This window comes from Myotis myotis, unplaced genomic scaffold (assembly GCF_014108235.1).
Source record: "Myotis myotis isolate mMyoMyo1 unplaced genomic scaffold, mMyoMyo1.p scaffold_m19_p_6, whole genome shotgun sequence".
NCBI classification, from domain to species: Eukaryota; Metazoa; Chordata; class Mammalia; order Chiroptera; family Vespertilionidae; genus Myotis; species Myotis myotis.
In genome coordinates, this window is record NW_023416368.1 from 587,501 (window position 1) to 602,247 (window position 14,747).

Here is a 14,747-nt window from a genome sequence, read left to right on the forward strand (position 1 = left end):
CGAGGACTCGTCTCCACGCAGCTCAGCCCCTTCCCTGGGGAGCCCGAGTCCCCACGGCCCCGCCGGCCCCCAGGACCCAGCCCCGCGCCTCGCTGTTATTAGACAGCTCGCGGGACTGTCTGCGGCCGCCTCTTTCCTGCTAATTATCACCTTATGAAAAGTGTTTCATTAAGAAACTCTGCTTTTGATTAATTATCGACAGAATGCTGACCAGAAAGAAATGAAATTAATCTCTGACCCCGTCTGGGTAACACTGGAAATTCATCACATATCCTTTTAATATTGAAACACAGCGCAGAATTTTAATAGAAAATATTGTTTTTCCAAACCTCCAGTCTTTATTAATGCCCCTGGGCAGGGAAAGATATTGCTGCAATATAGCAGCCTTTGTTCATTTTAAATTTATTAAACATAATGCACTTCATTTTCAAACATTTTACTGTTTCTTTTTAATTTCACTCAGTGTAAGTACAGAATAAAACCTTTTTAAACATTTAAGATATTGAAAACCCATATACGGATGTATAACGGGAACGCTCCGGCCATCAAATAAATTTAAGTAGAAGCAATTGTAATTTTAAGCTCCGAAGTATTATCCCCTTCAGACATCGAAGCAGCATCAGTAACGTCAAATGAAAGTGCGAGGGGGGAACTCGGGCCTCCCTGGCCCCCGACATCCTGGGACTCGGCTACTCGGAGTCTGCGGGTCCCCAGGTCCCTGGGGCTGCGGGCGGCTGAGCCCTTCCAGTTCCTTGGTTCCAGGCTGGAGTGCTGGTCGTGAGGGCCACCCCCACTCCCACTCCAAGGCCCTCCCTGGACAGGACTCGAACCAGCAGGTTTTTCTTCCTTTCCTGAGTCACGCAAGGCTGCCCCCACCCCAGCCAGGGTGCTGTGCTCTCAGCCCACGGAGGTGGGCACCCCAGGAGTTCCCAAGCCTGGGGGAGGGGGCTCCCTGGAGAGCATGCCCCTCCCCCTCCTTCCGGCTGCTGCCGCCTGAGGAGCTGGGGGGTGGGGGGTAGAAGGGGGCACCTATTCTCACTCCCAGCGCCCAGTGCACCTCCCCCCGCCCCTCTCCCAGGACTCCAAGCCCCTGGTAATGAGCCATGAAGTGTGAGAACTTCCTGAGACCTCACCTCCCTGATGCCGATTCCAGATGTGGGAGGTGGGCGGGCCGGCCGCTCTGGTCCCACCAAAGCGTCGAGGACCCAGGTTCCAGAATCTGGCGAGATGGGAGCAGGCAACTTCTCCACTGAGAAATTACTCTTTCTATTTCTCGTAGCGCTCCTGGTGCCCTATTTCACGCACGGCAAACGGGATATTACTTCTAAAACACTATGAAATGCCAGGTCCTGTCCTCTGCGCTGTTTCAGAGGAATTCCATTTTCTCTGAATGGTGAGGCGCTCCAGCCTACCTTTTGGGGGCTGATCCCTGACCCCCGGGAGGAAGAGGACAATTCTCAGGGATTGTCTAGAATCCGAGAGCCTGGTGCCCGGGCCACACACTCGTGTCCCTTCGCCCCGGCACTCAGAGGCGCTGAGGTGAACTCAGCAAACACGTCCCCGGGATCCGATCCAGTGCTGCACTTCGTAGCAGCCCGCGCCCGCGCCTGGACATTCTTTATTACTCGCCAGGCTCACCCCTGGCCTAGGCCAGTGACTACTTACAAGGTTATCTGTAATCTGTCCACCTGGGGGCTCTTCTGATCCCCGATGACCCCCCCCCCCCCCGACTCTTCTGCTTGATGTCCTGATGTCATGGAGAAGTGCTAGAAAAAATGCTTCTCTCTCCCTTCTCCCCCCTTTGCTTTGTGATCAAATATTCCATTGACCAGACCCAGTGCAGACACCTCTGTGGTCAGGCCTGGGGAAGATGCTGGGAAATGTCTGGCCCTCGGTTTGAGCTGAGATGGCTGCAGGGGACCAGAACAGGCGGCTGGGAACCAAGGAGAGGAACTTCCAGCCCCTCCTCCTCTGCAGGCCCCCAGCTGGGCCTGAGCTGCCTGCCCGGGAGCTGGGAGCAGTGGGTGAGGGATTCAGAGTGAGCCCTGGGGAGGTCTGTAGAGTCCACACAAGTCGGGACACTTCAGGAGGTGTGTGTGTGTGTGTGTAAGGAGGCTTTAACACCGCAGTAACTTGGAAATAATATCAGATTCCCCTTTGCTCCTCCCTTTACACAGTCTCCTGCCTTCCAGCTCCTTTGGCTGAGGCCACGCTCCCTAGTCCCTCAGAGAAGTGGGAGGTGACCCCAGAGGTCCAGCTTGGCCGTTCTGACCGCCTGCCCAGGAGCTGGCCTCCACCTCTCCAGGGCGAGACCAGGGGAGTCCAGCAGAGAAACACTGGGGGACTGGCCTGTGAGTTTCACCCCCCCCCCAATCTAAACTAACAACAAACAAAACAACATACAGAGGCTCAGGCTGTGGCCAAGCGTTGCCCAGGCCAGGGCTAGCAGGCTGTGTCCTGCCTGCTTGGCCTCCTGTGGGCACGGGGTTCAGCCACTTGGAGGGTCTCCCTGCCTGGCCCGTACCTTGCAATTCTGTGGATTTGGGGTCCAAGGTTGCTCTGCTTCAGAACCAGGAAAACGCATCGCTTGGTCTCAGCTCCAGGCTCCCCGCTCCCCCCAATCCCGACACTCTCTCAAATTTCCTGTAAGCAACTGCTTGCTGGAGTTAAGAATCTCTCTTTCAAAAAAAAAAAAAGATAACAAAGTGATTTAAAGATAATTAATTGCATTAAACTATTGACTAACTACCTCACTCAATAGTAATTCATTTAGAGAATATTAAAATCGGAGGAACAATAATAAAATTGATGCCAGTTCCCACAGGGAGGGAGATGGCCAGCAAATTGGATACTTTTCTTAATCTGGCGTAAATAATAACACGCCGGCTCCCTCCTCTCTGCGGCCAATTCCCCTATCATTTATTCCAGACGCCGAAGCCGGGTTCATAATTGATATCGGTTACTCAGTGAGTGCCTTTCCATTTGTTCTGGTTATCCCTGGTAATTGCCAAGTTCAGCCTCTCCGAGCTGAGATCTGGCTTTGCTGGGGCCCCTCTGGCTCCCCCAGCTCCCTCCGCCTGGTTCCCCACAGGCAGGCAGGCAGCCGTGGGGCTGAGCCATGAGCCAGGCTGGGAGTGGGGGGCTCTGGCAGCCCCCCCCCCCATGTTTTTCTAATTCCTGACAGTTTGTCAGTCCTGGGACAGAGGCACACAGGCCCCAGCCCTGCCTTGGGACAGTGCAGACTCAGGGGGACCTGGGTGGCTGGACGATGCTTGGGCACGGACCACCCAGAGCTACGCTGCCACCCGTGAGAGAAGACTCACTTGGTGGCAAACCCAGGGTTAAGAACTCGGCGACAATCCGTTTTTGTTTGAAACTTGGTGGATGGAAGTGATGAATCCCAAACTGACATCTGGGGAAACCGTGCTCTGGAGCCTGGAGGGGTTTCAGGGGCTGGAGGGAGGGCTGGGCGGCTGAGAGGGCGCCGGACGGAGGTGGGTGAGCTGGGTCGGCAGGAGGGGAGAGGCGCAGAGCGCAGCCCCAGGCCCACCTCCCCGCCCGGCCCCATGGACACGGCCCCCGCCCGGAGCCCTGGCAGCGTCCATCCCGAGATGGCTGTTTCATTATTTATTCACTTATTTATTCACTTATAAAGTGTTTACTTAGCTCAGTGCAGATGTAACATCTCATTTACAGCGTGGCCTCGGGGCATAGAAACAATTGGCAACAAAAGAGAAACTCCGGAGAATTAGAGAAAACACACACAACACGATCGGGGGTGGGTGGCGCGTGCCGGGAGGGGCAGGGAGAGGGACCGGGAGAGCCAACTGGCGGGCGGGCGGACGGGCGGACGCTCGGGCGGAGGCCCCGAGAGAGACCCCGCCAGGAGGTGGCGGCCGGGGCGAGGACGCGGTGGGGACCGGGGCGCCGCTGGAGCCCCGCTCGGGCGGTGTGTGCGCCTCCGCCTGCGGGGTGCGCGCCCTGAGCGGCGGCTTGGGAGAGGCTCGGGCCTGCGGCCGGGCGAGCGGGACCTGCCGGGACCCCCACCGCGGGGCGGCCGGCGGGCCCAGCCCAGCCCCTGGCCCCTCTGCTCGGAACAGGGGGCCCCTCGGAGGGCGCGCCCCCGGCTTCGCTGTCCCCGGCGGAGGGCTCAGACCCCAGCTCTCCACCCGCCCCCGGGGGGTGCTCCTTCGGCTTCCAACCCGCCGGCGCCGGGCCGCTGGGCCACGAACTCCGCTCCGACCCCGCCTCCCTCCGCGTCGCAGCGGCCGGGAGTCCCTGTGGCCGCGCCAGGGAAACTGAGGCCGCAGCGCGTCACCCGCGGCCGGAGGCGGCCAAGCCTCAGGGCCGCGCGCTCCGCTGGGGCGCGAGGGTGAGGGTGGCGGGGCGACTGGCGGGGCGTCTCCACGGTGAGTGTCCGGCCGCCGCAGCCGCACAGGAGGGCGGCGGGTCCCTCCCCGTGAGGCCGCCTGCCCCGGGGCCGGGCCGGGCGCAGCCGTCAGGGCGCTGACGGGAGGCAGCTGTGGCTGTTTAACTGGGAGCTGGTTGCCTGGCAACCCGAGGCGGCTCATTACCGCGGCCACAGTGATTAACCAAAAAAGAAAATAAAAAAATAAAGGAGAAAAAAAGAGGGAAAGAAAAATACGAAAGAAAAAACCGGGGGAAAGGCGGGCATGTGAAAGTGAAAATGGATTATTTAATTAGCTAATTGATAATCAACTTCTTTTTAATTATTCACTTAATTTAAAGAGTGTAACTACAACGCTGCCCTCATCAAGCTGTTGATGTGCTGCCAGGATTTCAGAGCCGGCCCCTCCCCTCCCCCCTCACCCCCCCCCCCAGCCTCTCTCCCCCAGCCTCTCCCCCAGCCTCTCCCCCAGCCTCTCCTCCAGCCTCTCCCCCCAGCCTCTCCCCCAGCCTCTCCTCCAGCCTCTCCCCCAGCCTCTCCTCCAGCCTCTCCTCCAGCCTCTCCCCCCAGCCTCTCCCCCAGCCTCTCCTCCAGCCTCTCCTCCAGCCTCTCCCCCAGCCTCTCCCCCAGCCTCTCCTCCAGCCTCTCCCCCAGCCTCTCCCCCAGCCTCTCCCCAGCCTCTCCTCCAGCCTCTCCTCCAGCCTCTCCCCCAGCCTCTCCCCCAGCCTCTCCCCCAGCCTCTCCCCCCAGCCTCTCCTCCAGCCTCTCCCCCAGCCTCTCCTCCAGCCTCTCCCCCAGCCTCTCCCCAGCCTCTCCTCCAGCCTCTCCCCCAGCCTCTCCCCCAGCCTCTCCCCAGCCTCTCCTCCAGCCTCTCCCCCAGCCTCTCCTCCAGCCTCTCCTCCAGCCTCTCCCCCAGCCTCTCCCCCAGCCTCTCCTCCAGCCTCTCCCCCAGCCTCTCCCCCAGCCTCTCCTCCAGCCTCTCCCCCAGCCTCTCCCCCAGCCTCTCCCTCCAGCCTCTCCCCCAGCCTCTCCCCCAGCCTCTCCCTCCAGCCTCTCCCCTCAGCTTCTCCCTCCAGCCTCTCCCTCCAGACTCTCCCTCTAGCCTCTCCCCCAGCCTCTCCCCAGCTTCTCCCTCCAGCCTCTCCCCCAGCCTCTCCCTCCAGCCTCTCCCCCCAGCCTCTCCCCCAGCCTCTCCTCCAGCCTCTCCCCCAGCCTCTCCCCCCAGCCTCTCCCCCAGCCTCTCCCTCCAGCCTCTCCCCCCAGCCTCTCCCCCAGCCTCTCCTCCAGCCTCTCCCCCCAGCCTCTCCCCCAGCCTCTCCCCCAGCCTCTCCCCCAGCCTCTCCCTCCAGCCTCTCCCCCAGCCTCTCCCCCAGCCTCTCCCTCCAGCCTCTCCCCCCAGCTTCTCCCTCCAGCGTCTCCCTCCAGACTCTCCCTCCAGCCTCTCCCCCCAGCCTCTCCTCCAGCCTCTCCCCCAGCCTCTCCCCCAGCCTCTCCCTCCAGCCTCTCCCCCAGCCTCTCCCCCAGCCTCTCCCCCAGCCTCTCCTCCAGCCTCTCCCCTAGCTTCTCCCTCCAGCCTCTCCCCCAGCCTCTCCCCAGCCTCTCCCCAGCCTGCTCCCCCAGCCTCTCCCTCCAGCCTCTCCCTCCAGCCTCTCCCCCAGCCTCTCCCTCCAGCCTCTCCCCCAGCCTCTCCCCCAGCCTCTCCCCCAGCCTCTCCTCCAGCCTCTCCCTCCAGCCTCTCCCCCAGCCTCTCCCCCAGACTCTCCTCCAGCCTCTCCCTCCAGCCTCTCCCTCCAGCCTCTCCTCCAGCTTCTCCCTCCAGCCTCTCCCTCCAGCCTCTCCTCCAGCTTCTCCCTCCAGCCTCTCCTCCAGCCTCTCCCTCCAGCCTCTGCCTCCAGCCTCTGCCTCTAGCCTCTCCCCCAGCCTCTCCCTCCAGCCTCTGCCGGCTCCTACCTTCCCTCGAGCACTCGAGCAGTTGGGCCCAGGAGAGGGCGACTCAGCTCTCCCCAGGAGGGCAGCGCCACTCTGGAAGGGCGGGGAGCTTTGCCAGAAGGGCCCGGAGTCCTTCCTCCCTGGACCTGCTTGCCTCACCCCAGCCTCCGCGTCCCTGGTCCGAGGCCAGGCTCAGTGTGGGGGCAGGGGCGGGGCAGGCCCGCGGAGTGGACGGTGCTGGGCGCTGACAGGGGCCTCTGCGGGGGCTGAGCCCAGCGCGTCCTGGGACTTCGCATGTCATCTGGGGCGCGCGCTCTCCAAAACCTGAGCAGAGGAAAGCGAGGCGACCTCACCGCGGTTTGGGGCCCAGCCAGAGAGCGAGGGGAGATGGAGGAGGGCGGTCGATGGACAGGCCGAGGTCCAGCGAGGCGGAAGGGGCTGGGCGGGCATGGCCTGGTTCAGGGCTGAAAGGTGGCTGGTGGTGTCCAGGTGTCACCTGTGCCTGTGGCTGCAGGGAGCTGACCCCCCAGTTGTGCCCCTGAATTCACTGCAGGCAGGAAGGCCAGCCCTGGGTCCCTGTTGAGGGCAGTGGGCGGCTCTGAAGGACCCGATCCAGACGGACCCCATAGGAGGGCTGAGGCCTCTGCTGGACCCTCCATCCCCCCCGACCGCCCCCTCCTCCCAGGAAGCCTCCGTGCAGAGCGGGCTCAGACCTGGAGAGGGGAGGCCTGGCGGGCAGGACTCCTGAGGGTGGGGAGGACAGAGCTTCAGGAGGGGCCGTGGCTGGGTCTCTGGACCTGAGGATGGGCTCCCTGGGCTCTCCTCAGGCTCCCCTCCAGCTCTCCCTCCTGCTTCTTTTCACCCTCCCACCTCCCCAAGGCCTGACCCTAGGCCAGCACCCCCCCCTCCCGCCCCCAGCTCCAGCCAGCCTGTGAAGAGCTCAAAGCAGCTGCTTTGCTGGGGCTGAAGTTCTGTTCCTTGGGCCTGATGGGGTGGGGGTGGGGGTAGTGGGGGGGTGGGGGAGTGGGGAGAATGCAGCCAAGCCTGGAGGGTGCTGGTCTTGCCTTGGCCCTCTGGTGGCCGGGGAGCTCCAGCTAGAGCCCTGGCCAGCCTCCCCTCTGCGTCCTCCCCGCACCCCCACCTGCACCCGCACCCACACCCGCACCTTCCACCCAGGGCAGAAAGGCCACTGCTGCCCTGGGAAGCTCGACCACATCTAAGGCCATTCGGAGCCTCGCAGGTTCACCTGAGCAGGTGGGCGCTTCCCGGGGACAAGGCTTGACCTCAGAGAGTGAGGGGTTTGCCCGGTGGCATGGCTCAGTGGCTGAGCATCAACCTATGAACGAGGAGGTCACGAACCAGGAGGTCAGGGTTCGATTCCTGGCCAGGGCACATGCCTGGGTTGTGGGCTCAATCTCCAGGGCGGGGCGTGCAGGAGGCAGCCGATCCATGATTCTCTCATCATTGATGTTTCTCTCTTTTGCTCTCCCTTCCGCTCTGAAATCAACAACAAAAATATTTTTTTAAAAAGAAAGTGAAATGTTTACTAGTAGAGACGGGGTCATTGAAGAGGTGAAGGTACAATGAGGTCTCCAGGGTGGGCCCTGCTCCACTGGGACTGGGACAGAGGACCAAGCCTGTGGGGACCACGGAGGAGACGGCTGTCCACCACCAGCCCCGGGAGACAGCCGCCGACCTTGGTCTTGACCTCCGGCCCCGAGCCCAGGGCGCTGCGCTTTAGGCCCAAGTCCCACCCAGTTGGGGATATTCGTCCCTGTGGCCTTGGCAGGCCATACACCTTATGTCACGGGAGCACGCAGGCCTGACCGAAAGGAGGTCCCCTTGGTGGTGGCTGTTGTCAGTCTCACCTGGGCTCTGAGGGGGCGTTGGGGTGGGTTCTGAACCCCAGGCCTCAGTGTCCTCATGGGGGAAGTTGCCCCCTTGGGGCCTCTCCAAGGGCTGAGGGCCCTCTGTCCCCCAGGACACCAGGCTAGGGCAGAGGAGGGGTCCCCTGTGCTCCCCTGGGGAGGAGGCTGGGGCTCCGGCCCTCTCTGTCCGCTGGGGCTTTGCGCTGGGCTGTCGGAACGGCAGCCAATGTCTGTCCCGGCAGGAAGAGGCTGGTGTGGCCGTGGCGGAGCTCCTAGGGAAGGATGTGCCCGGTGTTTGCTACCGATGACGCAGATGTGGACTGTGGGATGTGGCCCATTCTCCCTGCCCTGTCCCTCCCCCTGCCCCGGGCAGGCATCCTGGGCACTGGGGCGGCGGGAGGGGTGGGTTTCTGCAGCCTCAGTGAGCCGCACCCAGCTCCAGGCAGGTGTCACCTACCTCACTGCAAGGCGGGCTTGGGCATGTGCAGAGACCGCCTGGCCCAGCTTGAAGGGGGTGTAGGGAGGGAGGGGTGCAGCCATGCCCCAGGGAAGGGGGCGGTCCCAGACTCTCCCAGCTTCATCACAGCGGCCACATGGTGGGAGCAGGGGAGAGGGGTGTGCCCCCAGCCAGCCCACCTCTTTCTAGCGGCCACTCGGGCAGGCCTCTCCTTTCTGGGGTGCAGCTTCCCTGTCTGACCCTCAGGGCACAGTTCCTGCCCCACAGGTGAGCCTGTCACCTGGAAGCCGAGGGCACGGTCTGCCCTGACCACCTCTGGGTGGAAGGACTCGGCCATGGGCGAGGAGTCGGGGAGAGCGGGCTCAGGAAGTAACACGGGGCTGCCGTTCAACAAGCAGCGTCCAGGAGGCCTCCGGTGGCCTGCACGGTGCGTCAGTCCTGATCTCAGTCCTGCGCTGGTTCCCGTGGGGTGACCCTGCTCGGCAGGCAGGTGTGGGGGCTCCGTCCTGAAGGAGTGAGGTCATGCTGGCTGCACAAGGGCGAGCCTCCCGGGGCCTGCGGCCCCCCAGGTGGAGGTGACCACTGCACCCTGTCTTCTGCCTTCCCCTGGGGCCCTTTCTCCTCTGACTGCAGAGCCGCAGGAACCACCAAATTAGTTCTGAAAAAATACCCCTTCCTTCCCCTGCTAATCCCCTAACTCCCGTAATTAAGTCAATGGTAGCCTGAATCGTTCTAAACATCTTTTGGGGGATTATATATTTTAATCATCATTATCCAATGAATATTTGATTATATAGTCATCATATAATCAAGAGTAAAAATTATCATCCAAAAAGGGGGCATTTAAACACACTTTAGACCACAGGCGTTTGGTAAGGGCCTCAAGGGCTCGGGGCCGGCTCCGCGATGGGGCCTCCGGCCAGGACTGCGCTGCCCTTCTCCGTGGAGAGCGGACCGCGACCTCAGAGAAAAGACGACCACGCTGTGCCCGCCCTCTTCCTGAGCAAGACGGTGTCGGACTGGGCCGTTCTGAAATGATTTCTAGACATGTCGCCAGGCTTTGGGTTTTGGCAGTGTCGAGGGAGCCTGGGGCTGGCCACGTGACTCAGGCTTGGGGGCCTGGGCTGGTGCTTTCGATGGGATCTGCCCAGCTCCCTGCCCTGAGGCCATGGTCGGCTCTGGCCTTGCCCCCCTTCTCCCTGCCCCCCCCCCCCCCCCCGCAGGTTGGCAAAGCACCTCGCGGCTCTCAAGGAGCCCTGCAGCGGACAGACAGACAGACGGCAGCAGCTGAGAGGAAGGAGTCCGGGCCCTGCCTCCCTGCTTGTCAGCTGTGTGGCCTCAAGCAAATTGCTTAACCACTCTGTGCCTAGGTTTCCATACTGTAAAGTGGAGATGCTCTAGGGCAGTGGTCGGCAAACTGCGGCTCGAGAGCCACATGCGGCTCTTTGGCCCCTTGAGTGTGGCTCTTCCACAAAATACCACGTGCGGGCGCGCATGTACAGTGCGATTGAAACTTCGTGGCCCATGCACAGAAGTCGGTATTTTGTGGAAGAGCCACACTCTAGGGGCCAAAGAGCCGCATGTGGCTCGCGAGCCGCCGTTTGCCGACCACGGCTCCAGGGCGTGGTGGGCTTGTGGGAGCCCTGAGTGAGGTGCTGCTGTGAGTGCACAGGTAGCTCCTGGCAGTGGCTGCACCTCCCCACGGGCCCACCAGAGGTTCCCATGGAAACTGCAGGAGGCCTCCAGGTCCCCACGTCCAGCCTTCTGTTTAAAGCAGGGGAAACTGAGGCCCCAAGAGAGGTGGGAGAGAGCGGGGCCAGGCATGTGCTCCTTCCCTCTGCCCTCCCTGCCCCCAGAGCTGCTGTATGCGTAGCACTGGGGTGGGTAAGGGATGCCCGCACTGCGCCCCTGCTCTGGCTGCTGCATGCACCACACGGGGTGGGTAGGGTGCCCGCATGTGCCTCCACTGCACCTGCTCCAGCTGCCGTCTGTGGGGGCTGCTCAGCTCTATGGGGACCCACCTCGCCCAGGGACCTGGCCGGCCGGCAGCTCAGAGAGTAGCTGACTCTGCCCCCTCCTTTCTCACTCTGTTTTCTTCTGACGAGTAGCTCACCTGTCTCCTGGCATCACAGGGAATCTGGAAAGTGCACACGTGGGGCCATAAAACAGGAAAAGCACCCTAACATTCCAGGTCGCAAGTCCGATTTGGTTTAAAATCCCCCGAAGCCCTAGCTGGTATGGCTCAGTGGATAGAGCGTCGGCCTGCAGACTGAAGGGTCCCGGGTTCGATTCCGGTCAAGGGCACAGGCCAGGGTTGAGGGCTCGATCCCCAGTAGGGGGCGTGCAGGAGGCAGCCAGTCAGTGGTTCTCTCTCCTCATTGATGTTTCTGTCTCTCTTCCTCTCTGAAAGCAATAAAAATATATATACTTTTTAAAATCCCGAGGCTTCCCGGTCACTACCTAATAAGGGCCAGGCACTCAGGCCCTGCACAGATTGCAGCCCCCCCGAGGCATCGGCACACTGTCCTGCCGCTCACCCCACATCCGCTGCCTGGCATGCCCTTCCTCCTCTCCCTGCCTGGCCAGCTCCTGCTCCCCTCAGGTCCCACGCCAGTGCCCCCTCCTCTGGGAAGCCTTCCTGGATTCCCGCAGGTGGGACCGCTGGTTTCCTTGTCAGTCCCGCACCGGACCCCGATCGGCATTCCGCGGCGAGGTCGCCCAGTGCACCCATCTTGTGGATGAAGACCCTGAGGCCCAGGGAGGGGCATCGACCTGTGCAGGTCAGCCCACGGTCCAGGGTACCTCTTCCTGCCCGGCCCCCATCCCTGGGCACCCGGCCCCCTGGAGGCCCTGGCCGTGCCCTCCACCCAAGGCCTCCGGTTGCATGGTGTCTGCCCGTGGCTGGCGAGACCATGCATGGTCCCCTCTATTGACGTCTGCTGAAATCATTTGAGACAAAGTTACTGCACAGACATTAGCGCCACTTTTCAGAGCGAAGCATCTGTCATTTAGCGCTATGACGCCACAGGGACGCGCGTTACAACTATCTTGTTGCACTTAATTTATTTTCTCCGAGCACTGCGAGGCTGGGGCGCTCCTGGGTGCACGGCGTGGGCAGATCTGGCCCCGCCGCACAGGGTCACGCCGCCCCCCTGAGGCCCTCCCAGGGGCTCAGGTCCCTGATGGATTGATTCCTCTGCAGACCTGCCAGGGGCCGTGAGGACGCTGCTGGGCCGCCTCCCCCGCCCCCCGCCCCCCCCTCCCCCGTGACAGAGAAGCCGGAGCCGGGGCTGGGCAGGCTGCACACTTGCATGGGGGTGGCCCGCCCGCTGGGGCCGCTGGGACGGGAGGGCCTGCTCCTCCCCCGCCTCTCACCGCTGTCCCCCCAGAGCCCGAGCCCCCATCTGGCCCTCGTCCCGCGTGCCCCTCCAGGACGCAGAGGCTGCAGAGCCAGTGCCTGCCCAGGGCGCACGGGCGAGCCCACCCTTGGAGAAGCTGACATGGAAAGCCCTTCCCAGGCCTCACACCCAGGCCCTCGTGGCTCCTCTGAAGAGAGAGAGGCTCAGACACCTGCCGGGGCCACACGGGGGGCGGGGCTGAGCCGGTGTGTGGCAGAAGCGTGGGGCCCTGCAGCGGGACCCTCGCCTGCTCTGCCTTCCCAGGAGGGCTGGCCAGGCTGCGGGAGGGCAGGAGGAGGCTGGACAAGGTTGCCGTGGGGCTGAGAGTGGCCCCACCCCCATCCTCGTGCCTCTGACATGGGCCGTCCTGCTCAGCTGAAATTTAAGGCCCTGCCCTCCTGGCCACCTGGGAGCCACCAGCCAGCAGTGGGGACCCCCGATTCAGGGACAGGTATGGCCCTGACAGAAAGGAGAGACCAGCTTTCCCCGCTCACCCTGCCCCGTGGCGGGTCCTCCCTGCTCCCCGAGCCTCCCAGGACACCTGGGCGCACCCACAGCCCCTCTGCGGCTCTGCCTGGGCCCCTTCGCTGGGAGCCTGCACGCCTGGGAGAGTGCGGGACCGTAGCTGCAGGCTCACACCCTGGCGTCGGCCAGCCGTGCTCAGTGTTTCCGCATCACATTGAGGGGGATCATCACGTGTGCCGGGTGCATCCAAGGGCATAAGGATGGGGGAGCACTTGGGTGGTGTAGGTACAGGTGGGGTTGGGTGTAGGTGGGCTTGGGTGTAGGTGGGGTTGGGTGTAGGTGAGGTTGGGTGTAGGTACAGGTGGGGTTGGGTGTAGGTGGGGTTGGGTGTAGGTGGGGTTGGGTGTAGGTACAGGTGGGGTTGGGTGTAGGTACAGGTGGACTCTTCCACTCCAATGACCCACCGTCCTGGGAGGGGAGCGCCTTCCTGTCCCTTCCTCCCAGAAGGACCCTCTCCCAGGGCCTCAGGCTCAGCCTCACGGGCAGGCGGCCATGGGTCCCGGGACGCAGGGGCCACGCGGGCAAGTTGTTCTCTCCCGGCCACTTACGCTTGATTCGCAAGATGGTCTCAGCCTGGTGGGGCGGCCGGGGCCAGGCGCCTCCTGAGCAGCGCCCCCACCCAAGGGCATGAATAATTTAGTCTCTAATTAAAAGTGAGGTCAAGCCATGAAAAATGACTGGACGTCCAGCGGCACCGGGAGGCAGGACACGACTGGCCGATCCGAGGCAGGCGGCCGGGGACTCTGGGCCTGCGAGAGGGTCCCCAAGTGGGGAGGAGTGGCCGGCAGACCCAAGAGCCAGCCCTGGGTCCGCCCTGACGTCACCTCCACCATCGCCCCAGGGGCTCCCTGCCCAGCCCCCTCCACCTGGTGTTCCCCAAGCGCACAGCTCCCTCCCGCAGGTCTGCCTGGCTGGCTCTGTCACTCCATCCAGTCTCTGCTCAGAGTCACCTTGCAGGTCCGAGCCGGCTGGAGTGCCACCTGCCCGCACCTCCTTCACTCCAACTAGTTGACAGGCAGGGCCTGGGCCTGGGTGCCTGGGTCCCCAGCACCAAGGACAGCGCCTGGTGGGGGGGGGGGGGGGGGGCGTCTCCCTCAGGAAGCTGCCCTGGGGCCTGGAGGGGCCCTGCCCACTTCCTCTCCCTCTGTCCTGGTCAGCCCAGACCCAGAGCTCGGCCTGCGGTCCCTCCCCTGAAACTCACCTCTGTCCCTGTGCTGTCCCCTCTGCTCCGGACGACGTGGGAGGGACACCGGAGAGGCTGCCATGGGGTCCTGGCCAGGGTGGCCTCAGGGGAGCCGGCTCAGAGGTGCCCAGGTTCCTGGGGCGTCAAGGCAACAGGGGCTCACAGCCCGGCCACCCCGAGGCTGCGGCTGCCTGGGGTCCCCGCGAGGTGGGGGGAGCCGGCTCTAGAGCAGGGGCGGTGGGAGGCGAGGGTCAGCCACCAGCCTCCCCGAGGCCTCGCCTCCCCCGCAGCCTGGTTGGTATTTTCCCGGCGGAGCCTGCCGGGGCGGGTGCTGGGGGCACCGTGGGCCCTCGAGGAGCAGATTAAAGATGGATATTTTGTTTGTTACAATCAAGACGTCTGATTTCAGTTCTATAAATTTTTAAAATATTAATTATATTTTGGAAAGTTCGCCGAGGTGAAGGCAGGGGCCGCCCCTCCGCTCCGAGGGCAGCGTGGCTGCTTGGCCCAGATTAGCCGCCGCGAGGAGGTGGGGCATTTTAATCCACCTTGTTAACTTATTAAATTTCCTCTATTTACATATGCTCCCACTTTCATTAGCATCGTAACAGGTGCTCATTAACAATTTATCATCCTGCAGGCGCAAGACAACAGCCAGGCCTTGCCACAAAGTTTACTCTTAATTACAGGACGCCAGCTTCCAGGACAAAACGAGGCAGCTCCCTCCAGCTCCTCCCCTGCCCCTTCCTGCCCCCTTCCCTCTCCCTTCCTTCCTCCTTCCCCTCTCCTCTCCTCTCCTGCCCCTTCCCCTCCCCTGCCCCCTTCTGCCTCTCCTCTTGCCCCCTTCCCCCTCCCATCCCTCCACCTCCCTGTCTCCCTCCCTGGGTTCAGACCTAAAGGCTTCCAGAATCCCGGTGTCTGCTCTGGTCACCCCAGGCTCTCAGAGAGCAGCCTGCAGCCTGCGAAGGGGTCCCTGTGG